General features: G+C 44.7%; 10 non-coding genes across 10 annotated transcripts; all 10 read right to left on the bottom strand.

Annotated features, from left to right (window-relative positions):
* Positions 1-549: 549 nt before the first annotated feature.
* trnal-uag lies at positions 550-631 on the bottom strand. The gene has a single exon. It is a non-coding gene; the product is annotated as a tRNA-Leu (tRNA).
* Positions 632-1,365: 734 nt separating this feature from the next.
* On the bottom strand, positions 1,366-1,447 carry trnal-uag. The gene has a single exon. It is a non-coding gene; the product is annotated as a tRNA-Leu (tRNA).
* A 734-nt stretch (positions 1,448-2,181) lies between these two features.
* trnal-uag lies at positions 2,182-2,263 on the bottom strand. The gene has a single exon. It is a non-coding gene; the product is annotated as a tRNA-Leu (tRNA).
* Positions 2,264-2,997: 734 nt separating this feature from the next.
* trnal-aag lies at positions 2,998-3,079 on the bottom strand. The gene has a single exon. It is a non-coding gene; the product is annotated as a tRNA-Leu (tRNA).
* Positions 3,080-8,487: 5,408 nt separating this feature from the next.
* trnal-uag lies at positions 8,488-8,569 on the bottom strand. Its single transcript has one exon. It is a non-coding gene; the product is annotated as a tRNA-Leu (tRNA).
* Positions 8,570-9,295: 726 nt separating this feature from the next.
* trnal-aag lies at positions 9,296-9,375 on the bottom strand. Its single transcript has one exon. It is a non-coding gene; the product is annotated as a tRNA-Leu (tRNA).
* A 726-nt stretch (positions 9,376-10,101) lies between these two features.
* Positions 10,102-10,183, bottom strand: trnal-aag. The gene has a single exon. It is a non-coding gene; the product is annotated as a tRNA-Leu (tRNA).
* Positions 10,184-10,977: 794 nt separating this feature from the next.
* On the bottom strand, positions 10,978-11,059 carry trnal-aag. The gene has a single exon. It is a non-coding gene; the product is annotated as a tRNA-Leu (tRNA).
* Positions 11,060-11,789: 730 nt separating this feature from the next.
* trnal-aag lies at positions 11,790-11,871 on the bottom strand. Its single transcript has one exon. It is a non-coding gene; the product is annotated as a tRNA-Leu (tRNA).
* A 736-nt stretch (positions 11,872-12,607) lies between these two features.
* On the bottom strand, positions 12,608-12,689 carry trnal-aag. Its single transcript has one exon. It is a non-coding gene; the product is annotated as a tRNA-Leu (tRNA).
* Positions 12,690-13,408: the final 719 nt, after the last annotated feature.

Raw genomic sequence — 13,408 nt, 5'->3', positions numbered from 1 at the left:
ATCGTATAAACTTAGAATTAGTTTCTGATTTTATGTCTGAAGCAGATTGAATTAGAAAAACACGGCAGATAATTGCAATAACAGACGTGGGAATTAGGGTAAAGGCTGGATTCCCTTTATTTGTCCGGTGTCCTTGGTGGCCTTGTTTGAAATTACATTACAGTTTTCTGTTGAGAAAAAGTTGCAGCGGTGGACTTTGAACCGACACCTCCGGAAGACTGGGTCCTTAAATCCAGTTCTCTGGACAGCTCGGCCACAGTACCCACTGTTAAAATGGACTGCTTGGTCGTCGCACAGACCATCACAACTTTCCTTTTTTCCAATCAAGGATTTGATGTGAACAACCACCGGTAGGAGGTGCAACTGCCACCGCGGGGGCACAGGACTTGGTGGCTGGTTGGTTAAGGCGATGGACTACACTATTGAGTTGGAACCCCATCCGTGACACACAACATTGCTTCTTTTCTCCCTTGCATGGGCGACATGAAAGTAAAAACCCTGAAATAAAGCAGAACATGTGATAGCTTGCGCAAACAAACTCAATAAAGATGGCAGTGGTGGGATTTGAACCCACGCCTCCTTAGAGACTGGAGCCTAAATCCAGCGCCTTAGACCGCTCGGCCACACTACCCAGCTCTGGCAAATTTTCACACTTTCTCATCAGTTACCTAGAGCGTCTGCACTCCCTTGTATTTTAGTCTTCTTTTTCATTTTCTTCTTTAAAATCTTTATGTATCTCATGTTGCTCTTGCGTCCTTCATCTTTTTTTGATTCTCTTTTTAAAAATCTTAATTTATCTGATGTTGCTCTTTCTTCCATCGTATAAACTTAGAATTAGTTTCTGATTTTATGTCTGAAGCAGATTGAATTAGAAAAACACGGCAGATAATTGCAATAACAGACGTGGGAATTAGGGTAAAGGCTGGATTCCCTTTATTTGTCCGGTGTCCTTGGTGGCCTTGTTTGAAATTACATTACAGTTTTCTGTTGAGAAAAAGTTGCAGCGGTGGACTTTGAACCGAACCTCCGGAAGACTGGGTCCTTAAATCCAGTTCTCTGGACAGCTCGGCCACAGTACCCACTGTTAAAATGGACTGCTTGGTCGTCGCACAGACCATCACAACTTTCCTTTTTTCCAATCAAGGATTTGATGTGAACAACCACCGGTAGGAGGTGCAACTGCCACCGCAGGGGCACAGGACTTGGTGGCTGGTTGGTTAAGGCGATGGACTACACTATTGAGTTGGAACCCCATCCGTGACACGCAACATTGCTTCTTTACTCCCTTGCATGGGCGACATGAAAGTAAAAACCCTGAAATAAAGCAGAACATGTGATAGCTTGCGCAAACAAAATCAGTAAAGATGGCATTGGTGGGATTTGAACCCACGCCTCCTTAGAGACTGGAGCCTAAATCCAGCACCTTAGACCGCTCGGCCACACTACCCAGCTCTGGCAAGATTTTCACACTTTCTCATCAGTTACCTAGAGCGTCTGCACTTCTTGTATTTTAGTCTTCTTTTTCAATTTCTTCTTTAAAATCTTTATGTTTCTCATGTTGCTCTTGCGTCCTTCATCTTTTTTGATTCTCTTTTTAAAAATCTTAATTTATCTGATGTTGCTCTTTCTTCCATCGTATAAACTTAGAATTAGTTTCTGATTTTATGTCTGAAGCAGATTGAATTAGAAAAACACGGCAGATAATTGCAATAACAGACGTGGGAATTAGGGTAAAGGCTGGATTCCCTTTATTTGTCCGGTGTCCTTGGTGGCCTTGTTTGAAATTACATTACAGTTTTCTGTTGAGAAAAAGTTGCAGCGGTGGACTTTGAACCGACACCTCCGGAAGACTGGGTCCTTAAATCCAGTTCTCTGGACAGCTCGGCCACAGTACCCACTGTTAAAATGGACTGCTTGGTCGTCGCACAGACCATCACAACTTTCCTTTTTTCCAATCAAGGATTTGACGTGAACAACCACCGGTAGGAGGTGCAACTGACACCGCGGGGGCACAGGACTTGGTGGCTGGTTGGTTAAGGCGATGGACTACACTATTGAGTTGGAACCCCATCCGTGACACACAACATTGCTTCTTTTCTCCCTTGCATGGGCGACATGAAAGTAAAAACCCTGAAATAAAGCAGAACATGTGATAGCTTGCGCAAACAAACTCAATAAAGATGGCAGTGGTGGGATTTGAACCCACGCCTCCTTAGAGACTGGAGCCTAAATCCAGCGCCTTAGACCGCTCGGCCACACTACCCAGCTCTGGCAAACTATTCACACTTTCTCATCAGTTACCTAGAGCGTCTGCACTCCCTTGTATTTTAGTCTTCTTTTTCATTTTCTTCTTTAAAATCTTTATGTATCTCATGTTGCTCTTGCGTCCTTCATCTTTTTTTGATTCTCTTTTTAAAAATCTTAATTTATCTGATGTTGCTCTTTCTTCCATCGTATAAACTTAGAATTAGTTTCTGATTTTATGTCTGAAGCAGATTGAATTAGAAAAACACGGCAGATAATTGCAATAACAGACGTGGGAATTAGGGTAAAGGCTGGATTCCCTTTATTTGTCCGGTGTCCTTGGTGGCCTTGTTTGAAATTACATTACAGTTTTCTGTTGAGAAAAAGTTGCAGCGGTGGACTTTGAACCGACACTCCGGAAGACTGGGTCCTTAAATCCAGTTCTCTGGACAGCTCGGCCACAGTACCCACTGTTAAAATGGACTGCTTGGTCGTCGCACAGACCATCACAACTTTCCTTTTTCCAATCAAGGATTTGACGTGAACAACCACCGGTAGGAGGTGCAACTGCCACCGCAGGGGCACAGGACTTGGTGGCTGGTTGGTTAAGGCGATGGACTACACTATTGAGTTGGAACCCCATCCGTGACACACAACATTGCTTCTTTTCTCCCTTGCATGGGCGACATGAAAGTAAAAACCCTGAAATAAAGCAGAACATGTGATAGCTTGCGCAAACAAGCTCAATAAAGATGGCAGTGGTGGGATTTGAACCCACGCCTCCTTAGAGACTGGAGCCTTAATCCAGCGCCTTAGACCGCTCGGCCACACTACCCAGCTCTGGCAAATTATTTGCACTTTCTCATCAGTTACCTAGAGCGTCTGCACTTCCTTGTATTTTAGTCTTCTTTCATTTTCTTCTTTAAAATCTTTATGTATCTCATGTTGCTCTTGCGTCCTTCATCTTTTTTTGATTCTCTTTTTAAAAATCTTAATTTATCTGATGTTGCTCTTTCTTCCATCGTATAAACTTAGAATTAGTTTCTGCTTTTATGTCTGAAGCAGATTGAATTAGAAAAACATGGCAGATAATTGCAATAACAGACGTGGGAATTAGGGTAAAGGCTGGATTCCCTTTATTTGTCCGGTGTCCTTGGTGGCCTTGTTTGAAATTACATTACAGTTTTCTGTTGAGAAAAAGTTGCAGCGGTGGACTTTGAACCGAAACCTCCGACTGGGTCCTTAAATCCAGTTCTCTGGACAGCTCGGCCACAGTACCCACTGTTAAAATGGACTGCTTGGTCGTCGCAAACCATCACAGGATTTATTTGAACTGGACTGCTTGGCCACACTACCCAGCTCTGGCAAACTTTCCACTTTTTTAACCTAGACCGCGGTGGCAAATTATTCACACTTTCTCTCAGTTACCTAGTATTTTGTAACTTCTTTTTCATTTTCTTCTTTAAAATCTTTATGTATCTCATGTTGCTCTTGCGTCCTCCACCGGGAGGACAGGATCTTTTTTGATTCTCTTTTTGGAAATCTTAATTTATCTGATGTTGCTCTTTCCCCCATCGTATAAACTTAGAATTAGTTTCTGATTTTCTGTCTGAAGCAGATTGAATTAGAAAAACACGGCAGATAATTGCAATAACAGACATGGGAATTAGGGTAAGGCTGGATTCCCTTTATTTGTCCGGTGTCCTTGGTGGCCTTGTTTGAAATTACATTACAGTTTTCTGTTGAGAAAAAGTTGCAGCGGTGGACTTTGAACCGACACCTCCGCTGGGTCCTTAAATCCAGTTCTCCAGACAGCTCGGCCAAGAGTACCCACTGTTCTCAAATGGACTGCTTGGTCCTCGCACAGACCATCACAACTTTCCTTTTTTCCAATCAAGGATTTGATGTGAACAACCACCGGTAGGAGGTGCAACTGACACTCTTTTTGGGGAACACAGGACTTGGTGGCTGGTTGGTTAACATTTACTTTTACATTTAAGTCATTTAGTTGGAGACGCTCTATCCAGATGTTCAAATTACAAATTGGTGCATTCACCTTTTATGACATCTGGAAGCAGATCACTTTACAATAGGCAGATAAATCAGGTAAAGACTGGGGGAGAGGGATTAGGTAAAGGCTGGAATTCCTTAAAGAGGTGGGGTTTCAGGTGTCTCTGGAAGGCCTTGATTGAAATCCATGTCCTGGCGTCTGTTGAGGGAAAGTTTGTTCCAGCATGGGGGACCAGCGCAGGCTCCAGTTTTGACTGGGCTGAGCAGGAGCTGTACTTCCTCAGTGGACTGGGAGGCGAGCAGTACCAGAGGTGGATGAAATGCAGTGCCCTTGTTTGGGTGTAGGGCCTGATCAGAACCTGGAGGTACTGAGGTGCCGTTCCAATCACAGCTTTAGGCAAGTCACCATGGTCTTGTAGCCTGGATGCAGCTTCAACTGGAAGCCAGTGGAGAGAACGGAGGAGCGGGGTGACGTGAGAGAACTTGGGAATGTTGAACACCAGACGGGCTGCAACATTGTTTCTGGATGAGTTGAAGGGGTTTAATGGCACAGGCAGGGAGCCCAGCCAACAGCGAGTTGCAGTAATCCAGACGGGAGATGACAAGTGCCTGGATTAGGACCTGCGCACCCCTTCCTGTGTGAGGCAGGAGTCGTACTCCAGCGGATGTTGTAGAGCATGAACCTACAGGAACGGGCTACCGCCTTGATGTTGGTTGAGAACGACAGGGTGTTGTCCAGGATCACGCCAAGGTTCTTGGCGCTCTGGGAGGAGGACACAATGGAGTTGTCAACCGTGATGAAGATCATGGAACGGGCAGTCCTTCCCCTTTTTTTGATGAGCAGCTCCGTCTTGCCGAGGTTCAGCCCCTTGAGGTGGTGATCAGTCATCCACACTGATATGTCTGCCAGACATGCAGAGATGCGGTTCGTTGCCACCTGGTCGTCAGAAGGGGGAAAGGAGAAGATTAATTGTGTGTCATCTGCATAGCAATGATAGGAGAGACCATGTGAGGTTATGACAGAGCCAAGTGACTTGGTGTATAGCGAGAATAGGAGAGGGCCAAGAACAGAGCCCTGGGGACTTTGACCAGTGGTGAGAGCTGTTTGAGGAGACAGATTCTCGCCACGCCACCTGGTAGGAGGGTCTGTCAGGTAGGACGCAATCCAAGCGTGGGCCAATCAAGAAATGCCCAACTCAGAGAGGGTGGAGAGGAGGATCTGATGGTTCACAGTATCGAAGGCAGCAGATAGATCTTGAAGGATGAGAGCAGAGGAAGAGAGTTAGAGAGTTGGAGCGCCTCCGTGATACAGAGGAGAGCAGTCTTTTGAATGACTAGTCTTGAAACCTGACTGATTTGGACTCAAGAAGGTCATTCAGAGAGAGATAAAGGAGAGCTGGCCAAGGACGGCACGTTCAAGAGTTTTGGAGAGAAAAAAAGAAGGGATACTGGTCTGTAATTGTTGACATCGGAGGGATCGAGTGTAGGTTTTTTCAGAAGGGGTGCAACTCTCGCTCTCTTGAAGACGGAAGGGACATAGCCAGCGGTCAGGGATGAGTTGATGAGCGAGGTGAGGTAAGGGAGAAGGTCTTTGTAGACTTTAGCCGGAAATGGTCTGGAGAAGTAGAGGAGGGGATTAGGGTCAAGCGGGCAGGTTGTTGGGCTTTATGTATCACAAGACTCGAGATTTCATCTGGAGAGAGAGGGAGAAAGAGGTCAGAGCACAGGGTAGGGCAGTGTGAGCAGAACCAGCGGTGTCGTTTGACTTAGCAAACTTAGAAAAGGATCGGATGTTCATCATCGACCTTCTTTTTCAAAATGGTTGACTGTGTGTCATCTGCAGAGAGGGAAAGACATTATGGGGGGGAGTTCAGGAGGGAGGAGAAGGTGGCAAAGAGCTTCCTAGGGTTAGAGGCAGATGCTTGGAATTTAGCGTGGTAGAAAGTTTTTAGCAGCAGAGACAGAGGAGGAAAATGTAGAGAGGAGGGAGTGAAAGGATGCCAGGTCCGCAGGGAGACGAGTTTTCCTCCATTTCCGCTCGGCTGCGGAGCCCTGTTCTGTGAGCTCGCAATGAGTCATCGAGCCACGGAGCGGGAGGGGAGGACCGAGCCGGCCTGGAGGATAGGGGACATAGAGAGTCAAAGGATGCAGAGAGGGAGGAGAGGAGGGTTGAGGAGGCAGAATCAGGAGATAGGTTGGAGAAGGTTTGAGCGGAGGGAAGAGATGATAGGATGGAAGAGGAGAGAGTTTTCTGGAGAGAGCACAAGGTTGGGACGGCGCGATTTCCATCCGAGTAGGGGCAGTGTGGGAGGTGTTGGATGAGAGTGAGAGGGAAAAGGATACAAGTAGTGGTCGGAGACTTGGAGGGAGTTGCAATGAGGTTAGTGGAAGAACAGCATCTAGTAAAGATGAGGTCGAGCGTATTGCCTGCCTTGTGAGTAGGGGGGAAGGTGAGAGGGTGAGGTCAAAAGAGGAGAGGAGTGGAAAGAAGGAGGCAGAGAGGAATGAGTCAAAGGTAGACGTGGGGAGGTTAAAGTCGCCCAGAAATGGACTTTAAAATCGCTTTATGTGAGAGGTGAGCCGTCTTCAGGAAAGGAACTTATCAAGGCATCAAGCTCATTGATGAACTCTCCGAGGGAACCTGGAGCTAAAGTGATAAATGATAAGGATGTTAAGCTTGAAAGGGCTGGTAACTGTGATCAGCATGGAATTCAAAGGAGGCGATTTTCCAGATGGGTAAGGGGAGAAAGAGAAATGACCACTTGGGAGAGATGAGGATCCCGGTGCTGCCACCCCATCTGACCAGAAGCTCTCGGGGTGTGCGAGAACACGTTTGGCGGACGAAGAGAGAGCAGTAGGAGTAGCAGTGTTGTCTGTGGTGATCCATGTATTTTCAGTGCCAAGAAGTCGAGGGACTTTTTTGAGGCATAGGCTGAGATGAACTCTGCCTTGTTGACCGCAGATTGGCAGTTCCAGAGGCTAACCGGAGACCTGGAACTCCACATGGGTCGTGCTCAGCTGGGACCACCAGAGTAGGGTGGCCGCGGCCACCTTGGTTTCTGCGGTGTGGAGCGTTTGTATGGTGTGTGCAGAGAGGAGAGAACAGGGATAAACAGACACATAGTTGACAGGCTACAGAAGAGGCTACAGCTAATGCAAAGGAGATTGGAATGACAAGTGGACTACACGTCTCGAATGTTCAGAAAGTTAAGCTAAAAACAAGAATCTTATTGACTAAAATGATTAAAATGATACAGTACTGCTGAAGTAGGCTAGATGGCAGTGGGTGGGTTGACACTACACTAATCAAGTCATTCCGTTGAGTGTAATAGTTTCTGCAGTGTTGCTATTCTGGGGACTAGCTGGCTAGCTAGCAGTGTTGTTTACCAAAATTGCGTTAAATTTAAATGACAATGGCTGGCTAGCTAACCTAGAAAATCGCTTAGACTACACAATTATTCATCTTTGATACAAAGATTGAGTATGTAGCTAGCTCATGTAGCTAGCTACGATCAAACAAATCAAACCGTTGTACTGTAATGAAATGAAGTTAAATTATCTGAAAATGTGATACTACCTGTGAATGCGACCGGGTTGTTGAGTTCTATTCAGAAGACGTTGAATTAGCGTTGGCTAGCTTTTGAGTCTCCTACGTTAAGGATGACAAATAGCTGGCTGCTAACCTCGGTAAATTAAGATAAACTCTAAGACTACACACTCTTTTATAAACAACACAATTAATTGGAAAAGATACGAAGACAGCAAAACAGACTATGTAGCTAGGGTAACAGGCTGGATTCACTAATTTGTCCGGTCAGTTGGTGTAATAGTTTTTACAGTACAGCTAATCTGTGGAAAAAGTTGCTGGCTGGCTTTGAACCGACTACGTTAGGACTGGCCTGCAATTTCAAATCCAGTTCTCTGGACAAAGCTCGGCCACAGTACCCACTGTTAAAATGGACTGCTTGGTAAGATTAGACAATCAAACTTTCCTATTTGAAATATAATGATTTGAAAAAGTGAACAACCACCGGTAGGAGGTGCAACTGACCACCGCGGGCTCACAGGACTTGGTGGCTGGTTGGTTAAGGCAATGGACTACACTATTGAGTTGGAACCCCATCCGTGACACACAACATTGCTTCTTTTCTCCCTTGCATGGGCGACATGAAAGTAAAAACCCTGAAATAAAGCAGAACATGTGATAGCTTGCGCAAACAAACTCAATAAAGATGGCAGTGGTGGGATTTGAACCCACGCCTCCTTAGAGACTGGAGCCTAAATCCAGCGCCTTAGACCGCTCGGCCACACTACCCAGCTTTGGCAAAACATTCACGCTTTCTCGTCAGTTACCTAGAGCGTCTGTACTTCCTTGTATTTTAGTATTCTTTTTCATTTTCTTCTTTTAAATCTTTATGTATCCCACGTTGCTCTTGCGTCCTTCATCTTTTTTTGATTCTCTTTTTAAAAATCTTAATGTATCTGATGTTGCTCTTTCTTCCATCGTATTTACTTAGAATTAGTTTCTGCTTTTATGTCTGAAGCAGATTGAATTAGAAAAACACGGCAGATAATTGCAATAACAGACTTGGGATTTAGGGTAAAGGCTGGATTCCCTTTATTTGTCCGGTGTCCTTGGTGGCCTTGTTTGAAAGTCCATTACAATTTTCTGTTGAGAAAAAGTTGCAGCGATGGACTTTGAACCGAAAGACTGGGTCCTTAAATCCAGTTCTCTGGACAGCTCGGCCACAGTACCCACTGTTAAAATGGACTGCTTGGTCGTCGCACAGACCATCACAACTTTCCTTTTTCCAATCAAGGATTTGATGTGAACAACCACCGGTAGGAGGTGCAACTGCCACCGCGGGAGCACAGGACTTGGTGGCTGGTTGGTTAAGGCGATGGACTACACTATTGAGTTGGAACCCCATCCGTGACACACAACATTGCTTATTTTCTCCCTTGCATGGGCGACATGAAAGTAAAAACCCTGAAATAAAGAAGAACATGTGATAGCTTGCGCAAACAAGCTCAATAAAGATGGCAGTGGTGGGATTTGAACCCACGCCTCCTTAGAGACTGGAGCCTTAATCCAGCGCCTGACCGCTCGGCCACACTACCCAGCTCTGGCAAATTATTTGCACTTTCTCGTCAGTTACCTAGAGCGTCTGCACTTCCTTGTATTTTAGTCTTCTTTTTCATTTTCTTCTTTAAAATCTTTATGTATCTCATGTTGCTCTTGCGTCCTTCATCTTTTTTTGATTCTCTTTTTAAAAATCTTAATTTATCTGATGTTGCTCTTTCTTCCATCGTATAAACTTAGAATTAGTTTCTGCTTTTCTGTCTGAAGCAGATTGAATTAGAAAAACATGGCAGATAATTGCAATAACAGACTCGGGATTTAGGGTAAAGGCTGGATTCCCTTTATTTGTCCGGTGTCCTTGGTGGCCTTGTTTGAAATTACATTACAGTTTTCTGTTGAGAAAAAGTTGCAGCGGTGGACTTTGAACCGAAAGACTGGGTCCTTAAATCCAGTTCTCTGGACAGCTCGGCCACAGTACCCACTGTTAAAATGGACTGCTTGGTCGTCGCACAGACCATCACAACTTTCCTTTTTTCCAATCAAGGATTTGATGTGAACAACCACCGGTAGGAGGTGCAACTGCCACCGCGGGGCACAGGACTTGGTGGCTGGTTGGTTAAGGCGATGGACTACACTATTGAGTTGGAACCCCATCCGTGACACACAACATTGCTTATTTTCTCCCTTGCATGGGCGACATGAAAGTAAAAACCCTGAAATAAAGCAGAACATGTGATAGCTTGCGCAAACAAGCTCAATAAAGATGGCAGTGGTGGGATTTGAACCCACGCCTCCTTAGAGACTGGAGCCTTAATCCAGCGCCTTAGACCGCTCGGCCACACTACCCAGCTCTGGCAAATTATTTGCACTTTCTCATCAGTTACCTAGAGCGTCTGCACTTCCTTGTATTTTAGTCTTCTTTTTCATTTTCTTCTTTAAAATCTTTATGTATCTCACGTTTTTGAACATTTTCTTCTTTAAATTTTATTTTCTTCTTTAAAATCTTTGTATCTCATGTTGCTCTTGCGTCCTTCATCTTTTTTGATTCTCTTTTTAAAAATCTTAATTTATCTGATGTTGCTCTTTCTTCCATCGTATAAACTTAGAATTAGTTTCTGCTTTTCTGTCTGAAGCAGATTGAATTAGAAAAACATGGCAGATAATTGCAATAACAGACTTGGGATTTAGGGTAAAGGCTGGATTCCCTTTATTTGTCCGGTGTCCTTGGTGGCCTTGTTTGAAATTACATTTCAGTTTTCTGTTGAGAAAAAGTTGCAGCGTTGGACTTTGAACCCACACCTCCGAAATACTGGGTCCTTAAATCCAGTACTCTGGACAGCTCGGCCACCGTACCCACTGTTAAAATGGACTGCTTGGTCGTCGCACAGACCATCACAACTTTCCTTTTTTCCAATCAAGGATTTGATGTGAACAACCACCGGTAGGAGGTGCAACTGCCACCGCGGGAGCACAGGACTTGGTGGCTGGTTGGTTAAGGCGATGGACTACACTATTGAGTTGGAACCCCATCCGTGACACACAACATTGCTTATTTTCTCCCTTGCATGGGCGACATGAAAGTAAAAACCCTGAAATAAAGAAGAACATGTGATAGCTTGCGCAAACAAGCTCAATAAAGATGGCAGTGGTGGGATTTGAACCCACGCCTCCTTAGAGACTGGAGCCTTAATCCAGCGCCTTAGACCGCTCGGCCACACTACCCAGCTCTGGCAAATTATTTGCACTTTCTCGTCAGTTACCTAGAGCGTCTGCACTTCCTTGTATTTTAGTCTTCTTTTTCATTTTCTTCTTTAAAATCTTTATCTATCTCACGTTGCTCTTGCGTCCTTCATCTTTTTTTTTTGATTCTCTTTTTAAAAATCTTAATTTATCTGATGTTGCTCTTTCTTCCATCGTATAAACTTAGAATTAGTTTCTGCTTTTCTGTCTGAAGCAGATTGAATTAGAAAAACATGGCAGATAATTGCAATAACAGACTGGGATTTAGGGGTAAAGGCTGGATTCCCTTTATTTGTCCGGTGTCCTTGGTGGCCTTGTTTGAAATTACATTACAGTTTTCTGTTGAGAAAAAGTTGCAGCGGTGGACTTTGAACCGAAAGACTGGGTCCTTAAATCCAGTTCTCTGGACAGCTCGGCCACAGTACCCACTGTTAAAATGGACTGCTTGGTCGTCGCACAGACCATCACAACTTTCCTTTTTTCCAATCAAGGATTTGATGTGAACAACCACCGGTAGGAGGTGCAACTGCCACCGCGGGAGCACAGGACTTGGTGGCTGGTTGGTTAAGGCGATGGACTACACTATTGAGTTGGAACCCCATCCGTGACACACAACATTGCTTATTTTCTCCCTTGCATGGGCGACATGAAAGTAAAAACCCTGAAATAAAGAAGAACATGTGATAGCTTGCGCAAACAAGCTCAATAAAGATGGCAGTGGTGGGATTTGAACCCACGCCTCCTTAGAGACTGGAGCCTTAATCCAGCGCCTTAGACCGCTCGGCCACACTACCCAGCTCTGGCAAACTATTCACACTTTCTCGTCAGTTACCTAGAGCGTCTGCACTTCCTTGTATTTTAGTCTTCTTTTTCATTTTCTTCTTTAAAATCTTTATGTATCTCATGTTGCTCTTGCGTCCTTCATCTTTTTTTGATTCTCTTTTTAAAAATCTTAATTTATCTGATGTTGCTCTTTCTTCCATCGTATAAATTTAGAATTAGTTTCTGCTTTTATGTCTGAAGCAGATTGAATTAGAAAAACACGGCAGATAATTGCAATAACAGACGTGGGAATTAGGGTAAAGGCTGGATTCCCTTTATTTGTCCGGTGTCCTTGGTGGCCTTGTTTGAAATTACATTACAGTTTTCTGTTGAGAAAAAGTTGCAGCGGTGGACTTTGAACCGACACCTCCGAAAGACTGGGTCCTTAAATCCAGTTCTCTGGACAGCTCGGCCACAGTACCCACTGTTAAAATGGACTGCTTGGTCGTCGCACAGACCATCACAACTTTCCTTTTTTCCAATCAAGGATTTGATGTGAACAACCACCGGTAGGAGGTGCAACTGACACCGCGGGGGCACAGGACTTGGTGGCTGGTTGGTTAAGGCAATGGACTACACTATTGAGTTGGAACCCCATCCGTGACACACAACATTGCTTATTTTCTCCCTTGCATGGGCGACATGAAAGTAAAAACCCTGAAATAAAGAAGAACATGTGATAGCTTGCGCAAACAAGCTCAATAAAGATGGCAGTGGTGGGATTTGAACCCACGCCTCCTTAGAGACTGGAGCCTTAATCCAGCGCCTTAGACCGCTCGGCCACACTACCCAGCTCTGGCAAATTATTCACACTTTCTCGTCAGTTACCTAGAGCGTCTGCACTTCCTTGTATTTTAGTCTTCTTTTTCATTTTCTTCTTTAAAATCTTTATGTATCTCATGTTGCTCTTGCGTCCTTCATCTTTTTTTGATTCTCTTTTTAAAAATCTTAATTTATCTGATGTTGCTCTTTCTTCCATCGTATAAACTTAGAATTAGTTTCTGCTTTTATGTCTGAAGCAGATTGAATTAGAAAAACACGGCAGATAATTGCAATAACAGACGTGGGAATTAGGGTAAAGGCTGGATTCCCTTTATTTGTCCGGTGTCCTTGGTGGCCTTGTTTGAAATTACATTACAGTTTTCTGTTGAGAAAAAGTTGCAGCGGTGGACTTTGAACCGAAACCTCCGAAAGACTGGGTCCTTAAATCCAGTTCTCTGGACAGCTCGGCCACAGTACCCACTGTTAAAATGGACTGCTTGGTCGTCGCACAGACCATCACAACTTTCCTTTTTCCAATCAAGGATTTGATGTGAACAACCACCGGTAGGAGGTGCAACTGCCACCGCGGGGCACAGGACTTGGTGGCTGGTTGGTTAAGGCGATGGACTACACTATTGAGTTGGAACCCCATCCGTGACACACAACATTGCTTCTTTTCTCCCTTGCATGGGCGACATGAAAGTAAAAACCCTGAAATAAAGCAGAACATGTGATAGCTTGCGCAAA

The sequence above is a fragment of the Oncorhynchus gorbuscha genome, unplaced genomic scaffold, assembly GCF_021184085.1.
Source record: "Oncorhynchus gorbuscha isolate QuinsamMale2020 ecotype Even-year unplaced genomic scaffold, OgorEven_v1.0 Un_scaffold_2034, whole genome shotgun sequence".
NCBI lineage: Eukaryota > Metazoa > Chordata > Actinopteri > Salmoniformes > Salmonidae > Oncorhynchus > Oncorhynchus gorbuscha.
Note: the sequence above shows the minus strand (reverse complement) of the source record. Positions and strands in the feature narration are given on the sequence as shown.